The following is a 26,990-nucleotide window of genomic DNA, read 5'->3' on the forward strand; positions in this document are numbered from 1 at the left end:
TCCCCTCATTGGACCACTTTCCTTCTTTCCCCTCACCTTTGCGGGCGCTCTTCATAGTTTTCTTTTTCTGAGGTGTTCGGATGCGGCAACGTTCTCACCAAGTCCTGTGCGACTGCCCTAAAGTTTCTTCTCTGATGCACTTCCTGTTTCCACCTGGGCGGCTTGCGTCAGAGGAGAAGCTTTGGGGCACTGAGATCCTTTACAATACAAAGCAATTGGATTTGCCAGTTGCTCAAGGGGGCGGCAGCTGGTCCTCAACACCCTCTCAATATGACTTGGACACAAAATGTCCCCCTTAGACTTCTCAGCACCCACCAATGGGCGGTACTGCTCCCGTTGGGAACCACTGCTGTAGGAAAATATTGTGGGTGTGCCTTATAGGAGCGTGATATATATATATACACATCATAGGCATGCATCACATGTCGCTGTTGTGTCAATCAAAGGCGTGCCAGCACTATTAGATGGAGGTGAAGGAAGGGGAGGTGCAAACATTGGCTGCCACCCAGTACCCATAAGCATTCTGGGTTTCAGGATATCCACAGTGAATATGTATGAGATGGATTTGTATGCAATAGAGGCAGTAGATGAACATCCATTTAATGCAGTGGTCTTAAACTCAAACCCTTTGCAGGGCCACATTTTAGATTTGTAGGAACTTGGAGGGCCTCAGAAAAAAATAGTTAACGTCTTATTAAAGAAATGACAATTTTGCATGAGGTAAAAACTCTATAGTTCATAAATCTGGGAAGGGGTAAAACGCAGGCCTTGCAGATCTAAATCCGCACGTCCTTAAAAATCTGAGTCTGTGCCGCTTGTAGTTAGTTTCTGGCTCTGACAGACCTCGGTGACAATTTAGCGCTGACGGATCCGTCTCAGCATAGGGAGGGAAAAGTATTAGGATCCGTCAGCACTAAAATGTCACCGAGGTCTATCAGAGCCAGAGGCTAGTGCTGGAGCGGCTCTAAAACGAATCCTTTAAACCGGTTTCCTGCAGCCCCAGTAAATTAAAAAATCTGAGGTCCGCGGCTCTGACAGACCTCGGTGACATTTTAGCGCTGACGGATCCTAATACTTTTCCCTCCCTATGCTGAGACGGATCCGTCAGCACTAAATTGTCACCTAGGTCTGTCAGAGCCAGAAACTAACTACAAGCGGCACGGACCTCAGATTTTTAAGGACGTGCGGGTTTAGATCCGCGAGGTCCATTAGTCAGTGGTTCCCAACCCTGTCCTGCAGGAACACCAGGCCAATTGGGTTTTCAGGCTAGCCCTAATGAATATGCATGAAGCAAATTTGCATGCCTATCACTTCCATCATATGCAAATCTCTCTCATGCATATTCATTAGGGCTAGCCTGAAAACCCGATTGGCCTGGTGTTCCTCCAGGACAGGGTTGGGAATCACTGCGTTAGGTCCGTGTTTTACCCCTTCCCCATAAATCTTTCCTTTTGGCTAAGTCTTAATAATAATATTGTAATTTATAGCTAAAGAGACATATGATCAAGAAACTGTTTTATTTTACTTTTGTGATTATGATAGACCAGTGGTTCCCAAACCTGTCCTGGGGGGACCCCCAGCCAGTCAGGTTTTCAAGATATCCCTAATGAATATGCATGAGAGAGATTTGCATATAATGGAAGTGACAGGTATGCAAATTTCTCTCATGCATATTCATTAGGAAAATCTTGAAAATCTGACTGGCTGGGGGTCCCCCAGGACAGGTTTGGGAACCACTGTGATAGACATACAGAGGGCATCAAAATAGTACCTGGCGGGCCGCGAGTTTGAGATCACTGATCTAATGCATATTCATCCTGGTTCTTCTGCAGCAAGACTATTTGGCTAGTACTGCAAGAATGGTCTGAGAAACACTATTTTAAATGAATTCTAGAGCAGTGGCCCTTAATCCAGTCCTCAGGACATACCCAATCAGTCAGGTTTTCAGGATATCTACAATGTCTATGCATGAGGAAGACGGTGCAATGCAGATCTGCCCCATACATTTTCATTATGGCTATCCTGAAAGCCCAAACTGACCGGGTGTGTTCCAGCGCCAGAGTTAACATAACAACCAGCGCCAGAGACAGTCAAGAATCTGCTTTTTTTTTTTTTGCCTAGAGTCTATAAAGTGCCTGGTACGGCGTCTGATAATTCACTTTTTGTCCTGTGCTTCCAACGGTTATGCGGGCAACATAGCAAAACAGAGAAATCGCCTTTCGGTGCTCAGCCTTGTCGCGGCAGAAGTGATTTCCTGAAGGAGGCTAGCACTCTACCTGTGTCTTGCCACTAAGTAGGCACCTGACCTTGAAGGATATGCTTCAGTACTTTTTCTTTGGCTAATTCACAGTTCTCGGCAAGCGGGATGCACTTATCAGGGGGCTGGTAAGTCAGGCTCCGTACTCTCCGTGCATGCTGATGTTCCGGGTGGACAGCCAGGCCCCGCCTCTGACGGAGTGGTCTGCGCGCGCTTGCAGCACTACTTTTAAGGACGTGTGGTTTTAGATCCGCGTGGTCCGCGTTTTACCCTCTTCCCCCACTATATGTAAGCTATCTTCTGCTGCACAGTGACCGGTTTACTACGAGCCGGCATTGCCAATATTTTATCTGTTCCTTCACAGAGGAATTAAGGGGCCACGCTGAACAAGAGCACGTCCGCCATAAACTCTAAGGATGTTAGCTATTTAAGGAAGCTTTTATTTTTATTTTTTTATCCCTGATACCGGAGGTAAATTGCTGTAATGTAGTGGGTTTTGTGTTTTTTTATTGTTTTGGTTTTTCATCTCACTTTGGGGGGGGGGGGGGGGGAAAGCAAGTTCCCAACGCATCCTGTGAAGCAGTTTTCAGTGAGGGGACTTTTCTCCTTTCTTTGGCAAATTTTGAGAATTATCTTCATGCTTAAAATGAGCGGCTGTCGGAGACGGTGTAAACAGGAACTGCTAAAGTTTGCTCACTACCTGTTCAGGTTCATCACAGGTTCCCTTCAAGCAGGTAAGAACAGCTTTGGTCTGTGCCATCATAATGGGAGATGGTCAAGTTCCGCTGTCTTGCTGAAAACCTTGATTTTATAATTCATTGCCCGTGGGTTATTATTATTTTATTTTAACTATTTAAATTTTTTTTTCTTTTTTTTTTTTTTTGCAACAAGGTTATCTTATGGTTCCATGTGTATGATAAACTGCAGTCTCGGATTTGCTCTTTCTGATTTAAATGTATGCATAATTGTACTAGAGAGCAAGTTCCAAGGCATCCTGTGAAAATACACACTGTGAAGCCTTGTATTGGTGAGATCTTCGGTGTATACTGTACTCGATGGGTTCTGATCTGATGTGTAAATATTTATGGAGCCTGTGCTATATCAAGTTTAAGCAACATCAGGGGGAAAAGCATGTAACGTATTGATTAAGAACAAGTGGCAATCGGTTTGCTCTGTATAGTGGGCAATGCATGTGACTTAGTATTTTGGCTGCAGGGTTGTGATATGGCCACTCTGGTTTATTTTGTCAGTTTTAAATGAGGTGATTGTGATGTTTGAAAATGTGTGCAATACTTAGATGGACAGGGGGGCAAACAGAAAAAAAAAATAATAATAATAAAAAAAAAAATATATATATATATCAAATTTGCCCTCAGGTTCATCCTGACTATGCTTCAGATTGCAAGAGGTGACCACACCAAAGTACTGTGCTTAAGAACAGGAAATATTATTGCAATAATTCATTGTAATTATTTGGCGGGCTGATGGGAACTGCTGATGCTTCTCCTCACAGTTCCGAGAATTACTAAGTATTTTAACTCGTGAAGCAACCTCACTGTGCCTAGGGGCTGATATTCAGAACTCCAGCACTATAGTGAACAGTGCATGGGAATAGCGCAGTACAGAAAAATAGCTCCCTGATGCTCAGCACTAATCACATGCAAATAATATGCACGCTGTGAGACTGAAAGTAAGGGGGAAGGCATAAGCCTGGCACATGCACACAAAGGTTTTGCAGTAAGCATGGCAGGCAAACCCGGAAGTGAAGCGTGCATTGGCGCTGTCGGTGGCATAGTAAGGGGGATGCAGGGGGGAGGCGGTCCGCCCCAGGCGTGGTCTTCCTCGGGGCACCGGCACCCCTCCTCTTCTCCACCCCCTTTCCCACTCCTCCCCCTGCCACGCACCTGCACCACCTCCCCCTTCCTTTCTAATCTTCGGTACGAGCAGCGATGAACGTGCAGCCCATGTCGGCTTCAGTGCTTTCTCCGACATCATTTCAATGAGGAAGCGACGTCAGAGAGAACACCGAAGCCAATGCAGGCAGCACGTTCTTCTCTGTTCACACCGAATTTAAAAAGGCCCAGGGAAGGGGCACGTGTGTGCGGCAGGGGGGGCAGGGAAGAGGGCAGGAGAGAGGCAAAACTGCCCCACGCGCCTGGTCCCCCCTCACTGCGCCACTGGGCGCTGTTCCTCTTTGAAAGTTGTCGGAACTCGACAACATGATATGTTTTCAGTGATGGCTCTGGAATACTTTACCCCAGCATGTAAGAGAGGAAAATGATCTGAGTCGTTTTAAAAGTAACTTAAAGAGTTTCCTTTTTAAAGATGCTTTTAATTTTTAGATTATGTTCAAATTTTATATTAGCTTCCTTCCAGGTTTCTATTTTTCCCTCCCTAATGTTCTTTCTATCTCTGGCCCTCCACTGTACTTTAAAGCATTGAATTGTAGTTCTGTCCCTTCTTATCTTGTGTTTTGATTAGTCTGTAAGTCTGTTGGTCTAACCCAGGGGTGCCCAACGCGTCAATCGCGATCGACAGGTCGTTCGCTCAGGCGACCCCAGTCAATCGCACAGCAGGTTCCCTTCTTCCCTTCTCTTTTTTTCCCCTCCTGACTGGCCCGCCTCTTAAAGAACGCTGGCCAATCAGAGTGCTGGAAGGGCGGGGTGAAGGTCGGTGGGGGACGGAGCTCAGCGCATCACAAGAAATAGAAGCGCCTGTAATGATTGAGGTAAGAGCGAGGCCTAATGCTGCCCGATATACAATTTTAAAAACCCCAAAATCGGCCTCCCAATCAGTGGCGTACCGAGGTGGGGCGGTCCTCCCCCGCCCCGGGTGCACGGCTTGGAGGGATGCACAGCCGTCTGGGTCCTCCTGCCCTTCCTTTCCACCGGTCTGCGCACGGGGCTCGCACCCGCCGCCCAAATGGTGCTGTTGATTATCGCGAGACTCGCGGGAGTTGACGGCACCATTCAAGCGTCGGCGCGGGACCAGGCAGGCGCAAGCCCCGAGCGCGGACTGGGGGAAAAGAAAGGCAGGATGACCCGGACCTGGCCGGCTGTGCACCCCTCCAAGCCGTGCACCCGGGCCGATCGTCCCCCTTCTAAATCCATTGTACTTGTCTTTTATTCAGTTCCACTAATGAGCATTGTGACAGGCAGTTCTTATGGGGCAGTTCTTGGAAGTATTTCTTTGTTTTTCTGTGCCTAAGTATTCTATTAATTTAACTTCCTTATTCCTGTGGGGATCTCCAAAGGGGACGAATGGGAGACGGCCGGTGTCAGGTGGTACTTTAGCAATTCTTACAGGTTGCCATAGGCCTCAGGAGCTGTCTTCCCTCTGCCGTGGTCCTGCCCCTCCTCTAAGTCAGAGACAGGCTTGGGGCAGAGGGAAGACAGCTCCTGAGGCCTATGGCAACCTGCAAGGATCGCTAAAGTACCAGCGATCCTCTCTGCAGACTGCTCCCTGCTGGAATTAGGTAAATGGATGTGGGGAGGGTAGGCCTTCGGGGGGGGGGGGGGAGGGGAGTGCAGTCCTTCAAGGGGTAGTGCAGGCCTTCAGGGAGGGAGTCAACCTTTGAGGGGGAATGTGCAGACCTTCAGGGGGGTCAGGCCTTCGGGGGAGGGGGGCTGTATAATAAAAAAATATTTGAACATAAATACAAAGTACACTCGGTGTGTGTATATATATATATAAATAAATAAATAAATAAATATATATATGTTTAGCATTTTTATTGTTGGTAGATCATTTTGACTTGGTCATTTTAAAAGTAGCTCGCAAGCCCAAAAAGGGTGGGCACCCCTGGTCTAACCCATCATTTTTAAATTTTAAATGGTATGTCTAAATATATGTTTATATTTTTTATGAATGTTGTATCTCGCTTAGTAAATCTAAATAAGCGATTCATCAAATTTAAAATAAACTTGAAACATGAACCTTTAAATAGAAACCTTTCAGAAACTTTTTTCGTTGACGGCCTATAAATAAGTTCAGAAAACGGACACCAACGTATGTTTTCGTTTTTTGACTTTGCATGGACTCGCACGTGTGTGTTTTTCACTCCCTGAGCTTAGAGCCTTCAAGGGGCTTCTTTCTGCTTCCAAATTCAGTGAAAACTGACAGATTTTAATGAGAAAGCATAAGAAATTCTTTCTTCAAATACCCTAATGCCAACACTGAGCTGGCATTAGGTTTCCAGTGTTAAAGGCTGCTTTGTTGTTGTTGGGTTGTTTGTTTTTTTTTTTTTGCGTGTGTGTGGTTCTCTGAGCATTGGGGAGAGAACAAGAAACAACCTCATTAACATCCATTTAACTATATTTAAATACTATTTATGCTAATCTTTGGCACACACATTGTTTCCCACACTAGAGGTCCCTGAGCATTAAATGCAGAATGCAGATTAATACTTGCACTAGTCCAGTGCTAATCAACTCGGAATCATATTGCAGCAGTGGTGAAAACTGTTTGTTTGTTTTAATCCACTTGCTGTTGAGACTTCGAGATCTGCTATCTTCAGCCAATTTTCGGCAGGTGATGCGGTATTTTGTGTTGCCGTATCTGGGCTACTGCAATGACCTTGTGTGGATTGCCTCAGAAGACGCTAAGGCCCGGATTTAACAAATGGTGCACTAAGGCAGTGGTAGATCGTTTAAAATCAATTATTTTCTCATTTACAAAATGGAGGTGCCTCCAGCAACGACACCATTCTTCTGACTAAGGACGCATAAGGTCACAGAAGGTGTGGTTAACACTAGAAGTGACTTAGGTGCCCATAGTTGCTTCCATTCACATCAAAGCCAGGCGCTAAAAATGTAGGCCTTTAAAACCCAGGCCTACATTTCTGGCACGTGTCTTTGCCGTGGCTGCGATTCTCAAAATGGCGCCATTTTGTGATTGGCATGCCTTTGCGCGATTGACACTTTTTTAGGCAGCCACTGCGAATGGCGCTATTTCAAGAATCTGGCCCTAAGAGCTTTGCAGCTAGCTCAGAATGAGGTGGTACACGTGACTGGGGGTATTGCATGAAGGGAACACGTGTCCCCCATCATTGGCTGATTTACACTGGCTTCCATTTGCTTGGAGCACACAGTTCAAGACTGTGTGGTTCATTTTTAAAGTGTTACATCAGGATTTGATTTCTGTAGTGGCTGGTCTAATTGAACCGTATGTGCCGCCTTGTTCTTTGCGGTCTCAGTTTAAGCAGCTTTTAGAAATGCAACGGCTACACAAGGTATCAGTTCGCTCCCAGGTATTTTGTGTGGTAGGCCCTCAATTATGGAATGCCCTCCCAGAATCAGACTGTCAAATTGACTCTCTTTTACTTTTCACAAATGTTTGAAAGCAAGATACTTTCAAGAACTTTTTTAAAAAACTTGTGATGCTTCTATTGTTTAATATGAGCTGCTGTATGTATTTTTTTGTAAATTGTATATGTTTTTTTGTAATCTGCACTGATTTTGGGATATGCAGGATATAAGTATTTTAAACAAAAATAAATAAATAGAGCCACAAGCATGCTGTCGCTTTATTCGAGTAAGAGCATTACTATGCAGTATCCTGTTATTATTCTGCCACAGATTTTTTTTTAGATGCCATAGATAAAATTTACCCCATTGTCATCTTTTTGTCAGCATTTTATTAATACTTGCTGAAATACAACAGTTGACACCCCCTCCCCACCCTTACTTAGCTGTGTCCACTGTTTTAAATTTAGGTATATATTACTACTACTACCGTACTATTTCTATAGCGCTACCAGACGCACACAGCGCTATACAGAGTCACAAAGAAGACAATCCCTGCTCGAAAGAGCTTGCAATCTAAACAGACAAACAGGATGTAATGGATACAATACCATCCTAAGAGCATCTCCCTCTCAAATAGACCCTCTGGAAAAAATCCCTTTCCCCGAGAGCATCCACCTCCAAACCAAAGTCCCTCCAACAGTATCCTCCTCCAAAGAGCCTCCCCCCCTGATAACTTTTTAAGAGTATCCACTACCCTCCCAAAGACACTAACCCCTTTTAGCCCCCTCCCCATGCCTAATTAGGGATGACTTGGTAGACAGGCAGGAGCAATCCTCAATCACCCCTGCACATGCCTATTCAGATCCTGATCAGAATACCATGCAGATATTGCACTGAAATATGTAGACCAAGAAAATAGAACAATTATAAACTTGAGTCAGAGAGAATTTATTCATTTCTGTAAGCTTTAGTTTATTTATCCAAACTTGGCATGCTTTCATTTAAAACACCATTAGCAAGAAATTTGACACACTAATGAAACACATTCCCACACACTGTATATATGGCACTTTTAAGTTTCATGCACGAATTTGCACATGCAACTTAATAAAATAATGAGTCAATTAGCACTGATAATTGGCATCCTAACAAGCAATTATTAGCAATAATTGGATTTAATTAAAAAGTTACATGTGTAAACTTAAGTGTGGGATCCATGTCTGAATTTTACATGCAAGCTCAAAAAGGAGGGGGGGCATGGAAATGGGAGGCAAAGTCAAAACAGTGGAGATAGGTCTTTAAACACTAACAATGGAAGTTTTAACAAAAAAAAAGTTTAAACAGAACCTTCAGATAGACTTTTGTTTTCATACATCAATCAGACCTGACGTGGTCTGTGTTTTCTCTCGCATGAGCCTGCCTCAGGGATCTGAAAATATAGTTCTACAAAAAAAGCATATACGGTACATAAAAAAATGATGAATTAATAATTCACTATAAAGAGATAAATAATTTTTTTTTTTTAAAAACAGATTAACAATTCACTGTGAAAAATAAATTATCATATGAATAAATAACTTTTAAAATAATATAAAGCACAACAGGTAATTTAAAAGATAAAAACAGTGACTTAAAAGGAAAAATGACAGCATATAAAACATTAAAATTATTAGAACATGGTACAATACAATTGGTTTTGGTTTTAGTTTATTTTGTCTTAATGGAAATGGGAGTGTGAAGGGCAGATCAATGGCATTCCTAGAATTTATGCACCTAATTATAGAATAAGGGGGATCTGCACCTAATTTAGGGCTCCTTTTACAAAGCTGCAGTAAAGGTTTCTACTGTGGGTGGGTGAGATAAATGCTTTGACGCTTTCTGTGTGCATCAGAATATTTATTTCACCGGCCCGCGGTAGAAACTTCAACTGCAGCTTTATAAAAGCTAGCATTATGCATGAGAATTTGCACCACATTTCAGTTGGTGCAAATGGATGTACCTAAAGTTAGATGTGATTCCCAGATATAAACATTACTCTATAAATCACGCTTAATTGTAAGAGCTGTTTATAGAATAACATTGAACATTTTTTTCAGCGCCAATTTTTGTTTTTTTTTATTTTTAGGTGCTATAAATAGAAATTGCCCAATTGTTTTTTTTGTCAGTATTTCATTTAATACTTGCAGAAATACAAGAGTTGACACCCCCTCCCCACCCTTACTTAGCTGTGTCCACTCTTTTAAATCTAGGAACTAAACTAAACCTTAAGTTTATATACCACATCCTCTCCATAATTATAGAGCTGTCCGGCATGGTTTACAAGAGTTTAATAAAGGAAGGAGTAGCATAGAGGGGTTGGATGTTGAGTCCAGGGGGGAAGAGAACATTACAATTTTGTGAAGAGCCTAGTTTTCAGGTGCTTACGGAATAATTGGAAGGAGTCCAGAATCCGCAGTGGGGCGGTAAGATTATTCCAGAGCTCTGTGGTTTTGAAAAAGAGAGATTTGCCCAATTTTCCCACACAGAGGATACCTTTTAGCAAAGGGAAGGATAGTTTAAGTTTTGAGTGGGCCTGGTGGTGTCGAGGAGTTCCAAGAAAGCGGGATTAGTGGAGGGAGGATGCTGTGTAGGATCTTAAAAGCTAGGCAGGTGCATTTGAAATGAACTCTGGAAATTATTGGGAGCCAGTGATACCATACAGATATTGCACTGAAATATGTAGACCATGAATATAGGACAATTATAAACTGGAGTCAGAGAGAATTTATTCATACATCTCTGTAATACAGTGGCCCAAGCAAATTGATTTCTGTAGATAATAGCATATATAAGCGGGCTTCAATTAGAGCAAAACTATGCAAAGATATATATTGTATAAATATCAACAAGCAATGCAAAGAAACATATTAAAACCAGCCTCGTATGTTGCTAGACTAAAATATTGTCAAATGCTTGTTCAAAGAAATGTTTTATTTTTCTTATTGAACCTAAAATCATCTTTTTCTACCTGAATACCCTGGTGGCAATCTCGCTGCTGAAAAGTCCTGACTGCAGGCCTCTTTAATCAAAGAATCTTCACAGTTGAAACAGAAATGTTTTTCCAGGTGAATGGAAACCGAATACTTAGTCACCATAAAATGTGTATTTCATTTTAAATTCAAAGGATATAAAATGTTGGAAAAAAAAAAAAAAAGGAAACATGAATGAACAATAAGACCAAAATGGAAGCAGAGGAGCTTAGTTAACAGGCAAATTCATAATTTGAAGGAACTGATTAATTATAAATAAACACTGCTTCTTTTCTTTGCTCCTTAGTCAATACAGGTAAGGCTTTATAACTGAGGATGCAATTAATTCAAAATACTGCCGCAAAATTGATTTTTGGGAAATGTAAATTTGATCATGTGACCCCGTTGCTTCAGAGTCTCCATTGGCTCCCGGTTTGTTTTAGAGTTCAATTTAAAGGTGCCTATGTTGTTTTCAAAATCCTGTATGGTATCTTTACTCCTCTCCTTCCTCTATCTTGGAATGCTTACAGATTCTCTTTTGCAAGAGGTAACCAACAATTTAAATTATCTCTTCCTTCTAAAAAAAGGGATCAAAGGAGTTAACTCTTTTAGTCAATCTTAGATTTTTAAACTATCCCAACTTTGGAATGAGCTTCCATTTCTTTTAAGGAGTTCTGGCTCACTTCAATTTTTCTGCACATCTTTAAAAACCACTTTATTTACTAAACACTTCGAAAATTAACCTTTTCAAATTCAGTCATATTTTTCCTTTATGGTCTTTTATATATTAACTTAACTATTGTAAACTGAGTCGAGCTTTCCTTGAATGATGACTCGGTATATAAAACCAAGCCATAGATTAGATTAGATTAGATTAGATATATTCCCTCCTTTTACAAAATTGCGATAGCAGTTTTTAGCGCAGGCCAGTGTACTGAATGTTCTGCGCTGCTCCCGACGCTCATAGGAACAGCATAGAGCATTCAGTGTGCTAACATGGTTTTGTAAAAGGGAGGGGGGAGGGATAACCTTTAACATTTGCATTCATACCGTCACCACCACTGCCATCTATGACCTTAACATTCTAAATATAACAAGGACACACAGCAATTGTGGCATAAAGTTTGGCCGCAGCTTTATTTCCAACAATCCTTTAACTTAGTCAACAAATCAGAATTAACAACAGTAACATTTCCTACATTCCAATGGGGCTGTACCAAATCTCCAATGAGCTATTCGGTGATGAAACTAGCTCATACATTTTTGGCAAACACTTGCCACTTCACTATATCGTGACCCACAGCATTGTTAGTTCACAACCCCCACTCGTGGCGGTGACACCCACAAGTGACCCTTTTATCATCCCAAACTCACTTGTATATGAACTCCAAACCTATGCTGCATAAACGCCCCCAACATTTCCTCCCCCCAGTCGGCACCCTCACCAAAGTCCACTGCAACCAACCTACCCACTATCCCCAAATCCCTACCTACCCAACAAATGCAAACACACCCCACCCAAACCTCCCACTCACTCCACACCCCGAATGCCGATTTCACCCGCCAAAAATTCCCACTCACTCAACCAACCACCAACCACCTTTCAACATTCATCACCCAATCACCTCCCTCCGCCCCGCTCCTTCGTCCTTTCATTTGCTGCTCCAACAACACACCTCAACCAATTTCTCCCCGCCTTACTTTCCCCTCATTTCCTTACTCTATCCCACAACCCACTCCTCATTCCTTTCCTACTATAGTAACAGGGGTTCAGCAATGGTGGGTTGTTCCAATCACTGTGGCCCGGATTCTCGAACCGCCACCGATATCGGTAGCTACCTTAAAAGCAGCTGCCGATTGCGTGCCAATCACACATTAGCGCTGGCTTTGGATTCACACCGATGCAAAAGTTAGGCGCTGGGAATGTAGGCCAGGATTTTCTGGACCTACAGTTGTATTTGAATATCTTCATGAGAATCACATCTACATAGGTACTTCAGGCCGCCTAATGCCTCTTCTGGCACTGGCCATGCCTACTTTAGCATTCTGCAGCCTAAAACACCTCTAGAGGTGCAATTCTGTTACTTATTTTTTTGGTGCTGATGAGCACCTCAAATCTCTGTTAAAAATGCCATTTGGATGGCATTTTTAATGGTGGTATGGGGACTTACCTACACCTAGAAAATCGGTGCTGGTTCGAGAATCTGAGCCTGTGGTCTTTTAGAGTTAGTTTTTCAGGAACAGAGAGCACCATTTACCTTTTCTGAGAGATCAGTCATAGAAAAAGTAGATTTGCTTTCTCTAATAATATTAAATACAATCAATCCATATGAGAAAAGAAAAGATCTACAGCAGGGCTGCCCAAGTCCAGTCCTCGAGATCTACTGGCAGGCCAGGTTTTCAGGATATCCACAATGAATATGCATGAGAGAGATTTGCCTGCACTGCCTTCATGGTATGCAAATCTCTCTCATGCATGTTCATTGTGAATATCCTGAAAACCTGGTCTGCTAGTAGATCTCGAGGACTGGACTTGGGCAGCCCTGATCTACAGTATACCATGCTACAAATAGAGGAAATCTTATAAAACCTGCTTGGGGAGAAAACAATGGATTATTCACTCATTTAAATCTGCTAGCTTTGGACATGTAGGAAAAGTGAGCAGCCGCATGCAGAATGAGAACATGGGATAGGATTTTTAATTAGTGCTTGAAATGGGAAAAGTTCAGGTATTGAATTCCTTGAATTGACACCTCTTCGTATCGTGCTGAGTTGCATCCATTCTCAGGAGGAATGACTGAACTTGATGCTGAAGACGATATCGGCGTGGAACGTTGAAATTCTACAAGCATTTGGTAGGGCAAACTGTCAGAGTACAGTATACTGGATGCATTGAAAGCCTAGATCTTCCTTGACACATTCAGTTTATACTTGAGTTACATCCACTTCACTAACGCTGATCCACTTACAAAGCTCCAAGGTTGTTCATTTATTTAAGAGTTTTTGGCATCTTTCTTACCAGAATAGTTTGGTCAGTTTTGATAAGGGAGCATCCTTTCTTGGGTTTAAATCATTAATGCTCATTCTGCGGCAGCTGCATGTACAGTGGCAATTTTTCATGAAAATGATTCCGTTTAATAAAGTAAAAAAAAAAAAAATGATTCCATTTTCTTTACACTTTCTTTTTTTTTTTTTTTTTAATAAAGAACTGAAACATAGCATAAAAGGTATCAAAAAGAATCTTTGAAAACTACATATGAAGATTAAATATCCAATTGTAGTTTTTTCACTGAGTCTTGGAATCTGAGTCAAAAGATCGATTCAGGATAACTGGAAAGATTTGCTTTCACAGATGAACCCAGGTCACACTTGGCATGTTTGCTTTTATTATAATGGACAAAATTTGTGTTCTACTCTTGATGCCAGTAATTTGAAATTATTTGGCAAACCAAAATGCAATTTGCTAGAAAACCCTATAGCAGTTCTTAACCAATAGTGTCTAAGCAGTAAAAGTTAATTTTTGTAAATAGCAGGGACATATTTGTCCCTGTCCCTGCAGGTACTCAATTTCTCCATCCCAATCCCACGAGTTTTGTCACTGTTGACGTCCCATCCCCGCAAATTATGTCACTGTTCCTGCCACATTCCTGTAAACTCTGCCTTAACTGCGCAAGCCTCAAACACTTAGGGCTCCTTTTACAAAGCACGCTAAAACGCCACGCGCGCTAGCCGCTACCGCCTCCTTTTAAGCAGGCGGTAATTTTTCAGCTAGCGTGCGCTAATCTTGTGCATGCGCTAAAAACGCTAGCGCACCTTAGTAAAAGGAGCCCTTATGATTTAAAGTATTTGAGGCTTGTGCAGATGAGGACAGAGCTTGCAGGAATGGGGCAGGGACAGGAAAAGAACTCACGGGGACGGGAAAATGAGTTCCCACGGGGATGGGGAAAAGTTTGTCCCCGTGTCATTCTCTATTTACATGGAGATGAGTTTGGTAGAAAGACAGTATAGAACTTAGCAGCTTAGCTTTTCAAATTGAGGTGTAGTGTTTTGTTTTGCAAAAAAAAAGACATTTTGTTAAGCTAATTTTGCATATATGTTTGCTATATGCTAAAAGTTAGAGGTGTATTGCATGATTTGCATAGCAGACACTCATTAACTATTTATATAACCATTTGCATGTGGAACTGTGCATATACAATTCTATTAGTTGAAAATGCACATTGATTTGCAAAGTCTGCAGTGTGCAAAAATCCCAAACAGCACATGCTATTGCAAATAATGCATGGTATTTATCATTTCGGTATGCAAAGCAGCATTTGCACATTTTCTATTAGTTCATGTATCTGCTTCATAAGTGTGTCATTTCCATTAGAAAAAAAAAATCTGCTGCCTTTATTCTTCTGTTTTTTGGGTTGGTTGCTTAGCCTTTGTGCTAGCTGTGAAAGTCAAGTGATGTTTTGTGTAGAAAGATAGCTTATTGGGAAGAGACTGATGCACGAAACTGTGAATGACTTGGCAAATGCATGAAAAAATAGCAAATGGCATCCCTGTTTATTGTATTACATGTAATTTTGCCAAGTTTCAGATCAGAAATTTGCATTTGGGAACCTGTTTGTATAAGATCACTACTGAGCTGAACAGTCGGTCCAATGAACTCATTGGGAATTTTGGCAGATTAAAGTATGGGCAGCAGCTATTAAGCAGAGGTAAAACATCACATTTTAAGACAGCAAAATTTACCATGTGAATCGCTAAACTGCAGTCAATGATTTTCCCCATTCTGTGAACTCCCCCACCCCCTAATTTAGAACTCTTAGTACTCTGACCTTGAACAGTAGTACCAGAAAACTAGTTTCAAGTTTATTGTATTTGATATTCCGCCTAAGTACCTTGGCGGTTTATATAAAATGGAAACATTTGTACAAATGCTTCAAAGGTAATAACATTATAAAATAAAAAATCATAAGGGAGACAAATAAAAAGGACATACTAAAGGGTAAAGATGGATACATGACGGATGGATACATATGACAGTAAAAGGGTACATCATTTAAATTTTGTTAGGGAGAAGTTCAAACCAAGAGGGTAGGTAGGGAGAAAGAAGGGGTAAAGGGTGCAGCAAGAGGCCTGCTGACAGAGTTACCCCCTCTTCTACGAAACCACGCTAGCGGTTTTTAGCGCAGAGAGCCGCGCTGCTCCCGACGCTCGTTGGGTTCCTATGAGCATCAAGAGCAGCGCGGGCCATTCAGCGCGGCTCTCCGCGCTAGAAACTGCTAGCACGGTTTCATAGAAGAGGGGGTTAATCATGGGTTGCAAACATACTTTAAATATTGAAAGCGTCTTGAAACAGCAAAGTTTTTAGGCCTGATTTGAATTTAGACAGACAGTGTTCTTGTCTCAGATTTATAGGAAGGGAGTTCCACAGTGATGGAGAAAATGGTTTTACGTGTAGTATCGTACCCGATATGGCGCATGGATGGGGATTGCAAGGAGAGATTGCTGAGATGAACGGAGCGTACTTGAGGTTGAGGTCAGAAATCTGTCGATGAAAGCGGGCAAGTGAACGGCTTGAACTTTAAATGCCAGGAATAATGTTTTAAAGGTGATCCTATGTGCCGCCAGAAGCCAGTGAGCGTCTTTCAAAAGGGGTGTTACATGATCGTATTTCTATTGCTGAGTTCAAGCAGCACCATTTTTAACCGGTGCTACTAGAGCAGAAGCATCCAGGATTCACTTACATCTCCCACAGTCTCTCAGGGAGACCTTTGCTAAGAGACATATTCCATTTATATGTCATGGAGATGTGGCTTTTTTACTTTTTTAGATGCATCTCAATGTTAAATAACTAATGAGTTGGTTTGACTTAGCAGTACATAATAAGTTGCTTAGAATAATAAAAACAATGGGCCTGCTTTTAAAAGGATTTAAGGGGGGAAGTTATCAATGTGGGCTGCCTTTAAGATGGGTTCATTTTAACATGGGGTCTTATTGCATAAAATGGGATTATGTGCTAAAATAGCCCATGTTGATAACTTCCTTCCCTAATGCTCCTAGATTGGCCTATTTGAAAATTTACTAGGTCTGAGTGCCTAAAGTAATTCTCAAAATGTAACTAATTTCCTAAATTTAGGAGCATAAAATATGGGTGACAACAGGGTTGGATTTAGGGCCATGATTCTCAGTCCTAGGCTCATAAATTGGATTCGTAGGTCTAGGCCAGGGGTAGGCAATTCCGGTCCTCGAGAGCCGGAGCCAGGTCAGGTTTTCAGGATATCCACACTAAATATACATGAGATAGATTTGCATCTCAAGGAGGCAGTGCATGCAAATCCATCTCATACATATTCATTATGAATATCCTGAAAACCTGACCTGGCTTTGGCTCTCGAGGACCGGAATTGCCTACTCCTGGTCTAGGCAATTGAGTGGCAGACTTAAATTTATATGTTTAACCTAAAAAGTGGACTACGCTATGACTAAACTTGCTGAATTTTCTGTTTCCTCAATTAATGGCCATGTGCTAGTTTCCCAATGGGCATGGGAGCCCTTACTGATATCTATTTTTTGGATGGTAAGGGTGCTTACCATGTGCTAATTGGTTAGCATGTGGTAATGAAGCTGCGCTAATCGATTAGTACTGGGTATGCCTACTCTTGTACAGAGAAGTGACATAGGGCTCCTTTTATCAAGCAGAGAATAGTTAAGCTCTGGAACGCATTGTCAGAGGTTGTGGTAAGAACGGATAGCATAGCTTGTTTTAAGAAAGGTTTGGACAAGTTCCTGGAGGAAAAGCCCATACAAAGATGGCGGCCTGTTAGGTCATCAGCTGGGCTGTCTCCCTTACCCCACTTTTTTATTTTGTTTATTTTGTTGCTTTATGTTTTATTTTGTTTTTTATATGATCTTCTGTTTTATTGGGTTTATTTTGATTTTATTACTCTGGTTTGGGGCCTTCACTCTTATTTTTTAAATCATTAAATTTAAACTACTAACTTTCTGATCTGACTGTTGGCTTCGGTCCAATGATCAAAAGGCCTCCTTCATACCTGCTATTCCTTGCACCGCCGACGGGCACCTGCACCATGGCTGGGGAAGCTGGCAGTGGAGAGCCGAGAGGGGAGTGGTGCTTGACGTCGGGGAAGGTGGCTGAGACATCCAGTGTGCTGTTGATCGTGATCTGGCCTTAAGGAGGGAGACGCTTCGCATCGGAGGAGGATGTGACCTGCTGAGGTTTCAGCTGGAAGTGGGGTGAGAGGGGCAGTCGAGGTGGAGATGATTCCAGCTCTTCAGCTGCTTCCAGCAGTGGCAATGCTACACTTTCCTCACTGGACAATGCCGAGTCAAGGCTTGTGTGCTGATCGAGAGCCAGCTGAGAGGTGTGTGATGCTTCACGTTGGTGGAGGTGGCCTATGAAGACATCAGTGGTTCCTTGCCTGATTTCGCTTTGACTTTGTGTGGCTTGACATCAGGGGACCTACCTGGTATCCAACTCTCCTCGGCATGATGGATCCAGCCGTTGGGACCATCCTGCCTCTTCTACCTCACCTTCATCTCGGCCATTGTGTCCTGCTGTTGCCTTGCATAGGAATGAGCCCCTGTGGTCTTTATTCTAATGTAGTCTTTACTTTAATGTTATTATTTTTATTTTTTTATTTTTTGAATTGTTATATCTTTACTATTTAATAATTGTTTTCTCAGGTACTTTAGCTAGATTGTGAGCCTTCGGGACAGTTAGGGAAGTTCCAAGTACCTAATTTTATTTTATTGTAACCCGTTCTGGGCTTCTGGGGAGGACAGGCTATAAAAATGAACAAATAAATAATAAATAAATAGTCTGTTATTGAGAGAGACACGGGGGAAGCCACTGCTTGCCCTGGTTCGGTAGCATGGAATATTGCTACTCCTTGGGTTTTGGCCAGGTACTAGTGACCTGGATTGGCCACTGTGAGAACGGGCTACTGGGCTTGATGGACCATTGGTCTGACCCAGTAAGGCTATTCTTATGTTCTTATCAAGCAGTGGTAGAGTGTTTTACTGTGGGCTGGTGAGGTAAATGCTCTGACGTTCATAGGAAATGAATGGGCGTTGGAGCATTTACCGGCCCAAAGTAGAACACTCTACCACTGCTTGATAAAGGAGCCCATAGTTAGGAAATCAAAAAACAAATAAAATTATACAGTATAAATTCTACTGCAACTAACAAAAATCACTCATGTCCACAGTAAGTGAGATCCGAGAATACCAAGATTATGAATGGGTACATAAGAACATAAGAAGTTGCCTCCACTGAGGCAGACCAGAGGTCCATCTCGCCCAGCGGTCCGCTCCCGCGGCGGCCCATCAGGCCCATTGCCTGAGCAGTGGTCCCAGACTATCCCTAAAACTACCTCTACTCCTATCTGTACCCCTCAATTCCTTTATCCTCTAGGAACCTATCCAAACCTTCTTTGAAGCCTTGTAACGTGCTCCGGCCTATCACAGCCTCCGGAAGCGCATTCCATGTATCCACCACCCTGTGGGTGAAAAAGGTCACCCCTTGATCCCTTCTTAAAGATGGGCGTGACATTTGCTATTTTCCAGTCCTCCGGGATGTCTCCAGTTTTTAAAGATAGGTTACATATTTGGCGAAGTGGCTCTGCTATTTCGTTCTTTAGTTCCTTGAGTACCCTTGGGTCCGGACCTGGCGATTTGTCGCTCTTTAGTCTGTCTATCTGCTTGAGGACATCCTCTTGGCTTACCTCTAGTTGGACCAGCTTTTCATCCCGATCCCCATTTACGATGTCCTCCGGTTCCGGAATATTGGATGTGTCCTCCCTCGTGAAGACTGACGTGAAGAACTTATTCAACCTGTCAGCTATCTCTTTTTCCTCCTTTACCACTCCCTTTTTGTCTCCATCATCCAATGGCCCCACTTCCTCCCTTGCCGGTTGCTTCCCCTTCACATATCTGAAGAACGATTTGAAGTTGGTTGCTTCCCCCGCCAGTCTCTCCTCATATTCTCTTTTAGCTTTCCTAACCACACGGTGACACTCCCTTTGGTGTTCTTTGTGCCCGTTACATGCTCAGTTGGCAAAAACCATTCATGAACAGCTATCAGTGCAGATAACTACTTGAGTGCCCCCTATGCATTTCAGTGCCAGGAAAGCTGAGAGATGGGAAGGCTATTTCACACTTTTCTTGACACTTTTCATTTCATATCATTGAAATGAAAAGTGTGAAATAACATAAGTTTCACGGCTCCACATCATTCTCTTTTTGGTTGGGCTGAGAACTTTTAAGCTGTCCCTCATAACCTGTAAGCTTATTATGATGTTTCAAACAGGAGGGGGCCAAGAGTAAGTTCTGTGGTATGTGGTAGTGTAGGGGTGTATCCTTATTCACACCTGAAGGTTAGGCCACTCTGACATCATCAAGCCTGATCCATTGTCTGCAAGAAATCATTCAAGCCTGAACCTAGCAAAAAGAGAAAGAAGAACACATCTTTGCTGTTTCTGCCTGATGCATTCTGGGTATGTATCAGAATTGTATTCTAATCAAGGACATCCAATTATGCCTCCATGCTCAGCCTGTGTGAATCTTGGGGGAGGAATTGCTCCTGTGTTGGTCTTATCTAACGAAGACGCCTCTGTTTCAGCTTGTACGAGACTCTATACAGAAAGGCTATTCATCTAAGTTATGTTTCTGGATTGGTCTGAGGAAGTCATCTGACGAGATTCAAGTGAAAAGGTGCTAATTATAATTTAGTCTGTGTTAGGATGTGGGTGAACTCTCATCTTATCATAGGTGTTCTCCATGCACTTCTTTTATAATAATTAAGACCTGAAAAGTTACCTCTTGTGACTCTCTGAGAGAGAGAGAAATCAGACTAAACGGATCTGGATTCCATCACTAAAGGAAACCTTTGCTGCCAACCTAAGATACAGCTTCTCCAGTGGCTGACAAACTCTTGTTCCGGTATTAAAATAATTCTTATCTTCAGTGCTGAGTAGAAGACGTCTTCTCTTTCACCTGATTTTGTGCCAAGGCCTAATTGGATGGTGAGAATACAGAATTCTATTATCTTATCAGCTGGGGTTAGATAAATGAATCCTGTTGTGGTTCGGGATAAGGAGAAGTGAAGCTACTCTTGGTGATAATCTGTAATAGTTGCTGCTAATCAGGAATTATTATTATAAGGAATTATTTAGAGTGTAAGAATTAGTTTACTTATTTATCTAGCAAGTGTGTTGTAATAATTGTGCACTGAGTTTCATATATGTAATCGGATATTTTGTGAACAATAATTAGTTATTGCTGCTTGCTTGTGAATTATATTTTTCTATTTTCATAGTAAAAGTATTTCTCATTAGCCTGTGTCTGGTGTCATGTAAGTAGGCAAAGATAGCTGAACCTGGATGAGATATTATGGTCTTCCCTAGAATACTAACAGGCACGTATTTGTTTATGTAACTGATTAGTGCACCATAAATCTTTCTACAGACGTAGTCAGCCCCTACAATTGTTAGCATTGTGGTTGGGAGCTATAGATTGTATAAAAAGGTTGTGCTGGCTGCTGGTAATACTGTTTTCATTTTCTATGGGCCACTCTGATACCAGGGTCATATGCAATATCCATGTTGTGACATAGAAACATAGAAATATGATGGCAGATAAAGGTCAAATGGCCCAACCAGTCTGCCCATCCACTATCTCCTCCTCTCCCTAAGAGATCTTACATGTTCCATGCTTACTTGAATTCAGACATAGTTTTTGTCTCCTCTTCCGGGAGACTATTCCATGCATCTACCACCCTTTCTGTAAAAAAGTATTTCTTAGATTACTCCTGAGCCTATCATCTTTTAACTTCATCCTATGCCCTCTCATTCCGGAGCTTCCTTTCAAATGAAAGCGACTCGACTCATGCGCATTTATGCCACATAGGTATTTAAACGTTTCTATCCGGGAAGATATGAAAGCTGCTAATCAGGTGGAGAAAGATTCAGCGAAGGCCAGACAAATGCTGGGTTGCATCAGAAGGAGCTTTATCAGCCGAAAGCTGGAAGTCATACTACCGTTATACAGATCCATGGTGAGACCTCACCTGGAGTACTGTGTCCAGTTTTGGAGGCCACATTATCAAAAGGATGTGAAGAGAATGGAGTCGATACAGAGAATGGCCACTAGGATGGTCTCAGGTCTTAAAGACATCCCATATGAAGAACGCCTGATCAAACTGCACTTATATTCTCTTGAAGAGCGCAGCGAAAGGGGGGACATGATAGAAACATTTAAATACCTCATGGGCCACATCAAAGTGGAGGAGGAAATCTTTTTTCTAAAGGGTCCCACAGCGACAAGAGGGCATCCACTAAAACTTAAAGGGGGAAGATTTCATGGTGACACCAGGAAATACTTCTTCACCGAACGGGTGATTGATCGATGGAATGATCTTCCCCACCAGGTCGTCGAGGCCAGTAGCATGCTCAACATCAAGAGTCGATGGGACAAACAAGTGGGAGTACTACAGAGTTATGCTCAATCGATAGATACTCCAGGGAGGAAGGGTCCTTGAGTGGGCAGACTAGTTGGAGGGAGGGTTCTCAAGTGGGCAGACTTGTTGGGCCGTCGGCCCTTTTCTGCCGTCATATTCTTTGTTTCTATGTTTCTATCTACCCTCTCCCACCTTTCCTCCAAAGTATATATATTGAAATCTTTAAGTCTGTCCCCATATGCCTTATGACGAAGATCACTGACCATTTTAGTAACCTTCCTCTGGACTGACTCCATGCTACATCCATACAAAGCACTGGAAAACAATATTAAATGATGTTTTAAGTTAAACAAAGGACATCAACATTCATCATAGCCCATTAGTCTTTTCTGGAGGTGGATGTCCCTGTTGCACCTACAAAGTCTTTTAATAATGAGCTGTGGTGCTTATGTACTGTTTTTAGATTTGATTTGAACACAATCATCTCATTTCAATTTATGTTGTGACATCAAGTATAGTAAATCTTCTATGCTTTCTGGGCTGCCTTGTAGGGAAGGCAAGGGAAGGTCATGTAAACATTTGAAATGTCTGCATAATAACAGATTGTAGTAATCCTTCAATATTTTTGAAAGAGAATTGCTTACCCTTTTCAAAGATATTGTAAGTTATATCAATTAAATGTAAATTTGCTATGGTGAAAAATATCATAAACTGTATGATTATTTCTGTCAGGAGAAGGCTCTCTAAATTAATATTTAACTAAACTGTGATATATTTGTACTCTCAAATGACAGTTGCTTTGTAAATTAAAATTTTAAGAAAATTGATTATAAAAGTTCTGATTGAAAAATTCCCAGTCTCCTAAAGAAATGGATTTTCAACAAGTGAAGTCTAGATTAAAAGCTTACTTGGGACCTACCTATATACACTAAGCTGTATTACATTTTAACTAAGAAGCCAATGTATTAAGCTTAGCAAATATCTTGTTAATGTATGCCAAAATACAGTGAATAGTGTAAATAATTTCATTTGTGAATTTTAATTCTATAACTGTGTGTCTATATGAGTGGGCACCCGGAAGGTGCCTGATTGATGCATATTCTCTAAAGGAAAGCAGAATACTAGCATAATTGGGTATATACATGCATAATTAGGCATCAACACCTACCACCAGTCACGGGGCTAGCATAAGCATGTGTGACTATGTTCCAGAGATATACGCTCAACATAGTATTCTATAAGTTATGTGCACAGCTTTGCACCCCAGCCAGACTCTGTCCATGTGTTTGTCTATCTGAAATCTATATACTGTAGCATTGGAGATGTGTAGTTAGTTATAGAATAGTGCTTAGGGACATATCTGGTATGTACACACATATGTTAGTATTCTGATCATTTATACATGAAACTGCCACATAAATGTTATTGCCTACTTTATAGAATTACCCCATAAAGGGCAAATTTACTAAGCTGTGATAAACATGTATAGAACTCTGAGACCTCGAAGCCTCTTGAAAAGAAATTGTACGATATTATATCTGCCAGCGCGCCTTCTCAGGAATAGTCCCTACCTTCTTCTGGGGTCCGTTCTAGTTGAGCCACAACAAATAGAAATGCTAAAATGCATCCAAAATACTGTGTGATAAAAACGGATTGCCACTACTGCTAGACTTCCTGTGTTGGCTGTGTTCCGTTTTTATCACACAGTATTTTGGATGCATTTTAGCATTTCTATTTGTTGAGGCTCAAACCAGAATGGACCCCCAGAAGAAGGTTGCTTTGTACCGAAACACGTACCATGTTGGGGGCCATGCCACAGACTTTATACCATGTATTACTTGGATTTGTCAAGTATTTGCTTCGCTTTTAACTGGTTTATTATTATTTTTTTTTTTTACAATAAACTGGTTTTTGAGATCGTTGCTTCCACAGTTCTGTTTTGCTTTTGGTTGTCTCCTCCTTACTGTGGAACCATTTGGTGCACTCTCTTTGTTTTGCTTTGGAAAAGCTTTAGCATCATATCTATGTTATCTCAATGTTCGAATGTGTGCTTATTATGTGCTTCATTAGTATTTTGCTGGCTGAGATCATATTATATCTTTGTTATTTGAATTTCAGTGCTGTTAAATGTGAATATTTTGATACTGTTCCATGGTAGTCCTATAATTAGGTTTCAATTTGCTCACTGAATGTTTTTATGCTTATACTTTGTCATTTTACTATTGGTATGCTGTTAACAAAATTATAAGTTTTAGGTTAAACTGTACCTGCTGTACATCCCTTGGGTGAATCTTTTCACAAAGGTTCCTAATAAATCCCAATAATAAAAAATAAAGATGAGTCAGTTGATTTGGGGCAGCATTTTAGAACGGGCCCATACACCTGATTTGAGTTGATCAAGTTGAGACATCTAAAATTAGTCAAGAATTTTAGAAAATGGCCTTCCGGTGTAGATCCCCTTCTAAAGTACATGCCTGCATGGATATCACAGAGGTGGTGACATCTAGTATGAACATCCACCTTTACAAAGGTAGATGGTAAGAAAAAAAAGATACCAACCACCCCTCCAAACAGATGTGTCAGGTTTGGCACTGCCACATTCATGCCAAGATTTTACACAACAGATATGGCAGAGCATTAACATAAGAACATAAGAATTGCCATATTGGGACACTCAAACCCAGTATCCTTTTTCTGACAGTGGCCAACTCAGGTCCCAAGTATTTAGCTAGATCCCAAGTAGCAAAACAGATTTTATGCTGCTTATCCTAGGAATAAGTAGTGGATTTCCCCAAGCCATCTTAATAATGGCTTATGGACTTCTCTTTTAGGAAATTTCCAAACCTTTTTTAAACCCCGCTGTGCTAGTTTTTAAAGAAAAATGATAAATTACTAACAATAGCACACCCACATCATCACTTCTTGATCTTTCCAACTCCCTCCCCCTGATTGCATCATCTAGACTCCCTATTCCCTAATCACATCATTAGGCCCTTATTAGGATACTGCACAATGTTGTTAACTTTATTTGGCTCTTTGATATTAGCTTAAATCATTGAATGTTCATTAAGCTTTGCTGCAGCCAGTGAAAATGAATGTTTCTATTTACAATATCGCTCAAAAACCTTATGGAAATGCCCATTATTGTTTGAATATGCATGGGTTATTGTACATCTTTGGAAGTGGTGTACGTAGATATAGATTCTGGTTGCAGACTTGTTCAAAGTTGAATTAAGATGTACAGTATAACAACGTCAGTGTTAGTGCCTTTAGCAATTTGGTAAACTGAATGAAAGGTGTTTTTGATTATGTAATAAGTGCATTGATTTGCTTCATGTATCTATTTATGGGTTATGATTTGTGCATGTAGTTGGGTGGGTGTTATTGAGTGTATGGTCTAGACCAGTGAATCGTAAACTGTGTGCCGCGGAAGATTCCAGGTGTGCTGCAAGACGCTGGCGAGGAGGTGAGGTGCTGTCTGACTGCTTACAGGATGTGCTTCTCATGGCAGCGCCGTCAAGTCTCCTCCATCAGTAACCTCTACCAGCATAGAAGTAGGCTCAGGGCTGCAGCTGGAGGTCCTCCATGCATATGCGGACGTTGACACGATAACATCAAGCCTGCATGTGATGTTATTGCATTGACATCCATATACTTCCAGATGCCCTCCAAACGCGGCACCAAGTTTAACGTGATGCGGCATCAAAAAGTTTGTAGGACACTGGTCTAGACCAGTGTTTCTCAACTCGATCCTGGAGTACCCCCATGCCAGTCAGGTTTTCAGGATATCCACAATGAATATGCATTGAATAAATTTGCATATAATGGAGGCAGTGTATGCAAATAAAGTTTATGCACATTCATTGTAGATATATGGAAAACCTGACTAGCAAGGGGGTACTCCAGGACCGAGTTGAGAAACACTGGTCTAGACTATGAGTCACCTGCTTTTGTTAACAGGGAAGAATATATGTCAGGGAGTACGAGAAGACACAGACGGTTTCTACTGATGTAGGGGGCTATTGCAGGTAAGAGAAGACAAAGATTGATCAGAATAAGGGAGATAATCTAAGAGGTGTTTTTTATTTATTTATTTTTTTTTAATCTTTATTAATTTTCAAAACTAATGCATAGTGCCAGGAATTACACAGACATTAACAACGTAATCACTTAAATTCCATCAATAACAATGCAGAAGAAAAATATCCCTCCCCTCCCATCCAACAATTTAATCAAGAAATAAACCAAAAAGATATCCCCCCACCCACCCCATCCTGGATATGTATAAAAATAAACAAAAATAAAATAAAAGACAACTATGTTGAAGTAACAAAAGATGTCAACGGGCCCCAAACCAAATTAAATTTTTTTTTTAAAGAGGTGTTTTTAAAAAAAAAAATTTGTTAGTGTTGAGTTGATTGAGTGATGAAGTCGTGATTGTGTATTGGAGCTGGTTGTGTGGAGGAATACATGTGATTTACAGAGTAGTTATTGTGAGTGATGGGGAGGGAGCAGGAATGCTGGAGTGGGTGTGAAATTAGGAGAGTAGATGCAAGAGCTTAGACATACAGTATGAATTTGTCATTGGGGTATGCTGGGAGATGTATGGGAAGCCTTCTTGGAAGGACTCAGTCTGCAGCAATGAGCACCATATTGAAGGGAGAGTGCGGGTTTCCAGTTTAGGTTACTGTTGGGAGCAAGTGGTGATCACTAGAACAAGAGTAATTTATGGGGCAGTTTTGGTACATCTACATGACTGTACAGGTTTTGGTTGAAGTAAAGAGACTCAACCAAATCAAAATTGTGTTTTGTCACTGATGGTGGTTTCAATGTGCTGTCTTTAAACCTTAAGGGGAATTTCTGTAAATCCCCTAAGAGGCCTGTGGTTCTGATGCCTAAGGTCTAGTCAATACGCGATTCTGGAAGTGGCGCCTGCAAGTGATTGGCACGCGGCAGGCACCCACAGAATCAGTCCCTAAGGGTATCATTCTATAAACAGTGCCCTAGTT

General features: G+C 41.5%; 1 protein-coding gene across 1 annotated transcript in view; it reads left to right on the top strand.

The window, feature by feature from the left end:
- The first annotated feature begins 2,821 nt into the window (after positions 1–2,821).
- The window catches only part of KCNIP4 (potassium voltage-gated channel interacting protein 4), a 691,146-nt gene continuing 666,977 nt past the window's right edge, over positions 2,822–26,990 (top strand). Inside the window, exon 1 of the mRNA XM_033948582.1 lies at positions 2,822–2,991. The gene's annotated coding sequence lies outside the window, so the exon portion shown is untranslated. The remainder of the gene's footprint in view (positions 2,992–26,990) is intronic.

Source organism: Geotrypetes seraphini, chromosome 1 (genome assembly GCF_902459505.1).
Source record: "Geotrypetes seraphini chromosome 1, aGeoSer1.1, whole genome shotgun sequence".
Classification (NCBI taxonomy): Eukaryota; Metazoa; Chordata; class Amphibia; order Gymnophiona; family Dermophiidae; genus Geotrypetes; species Geotrypetes seraphini.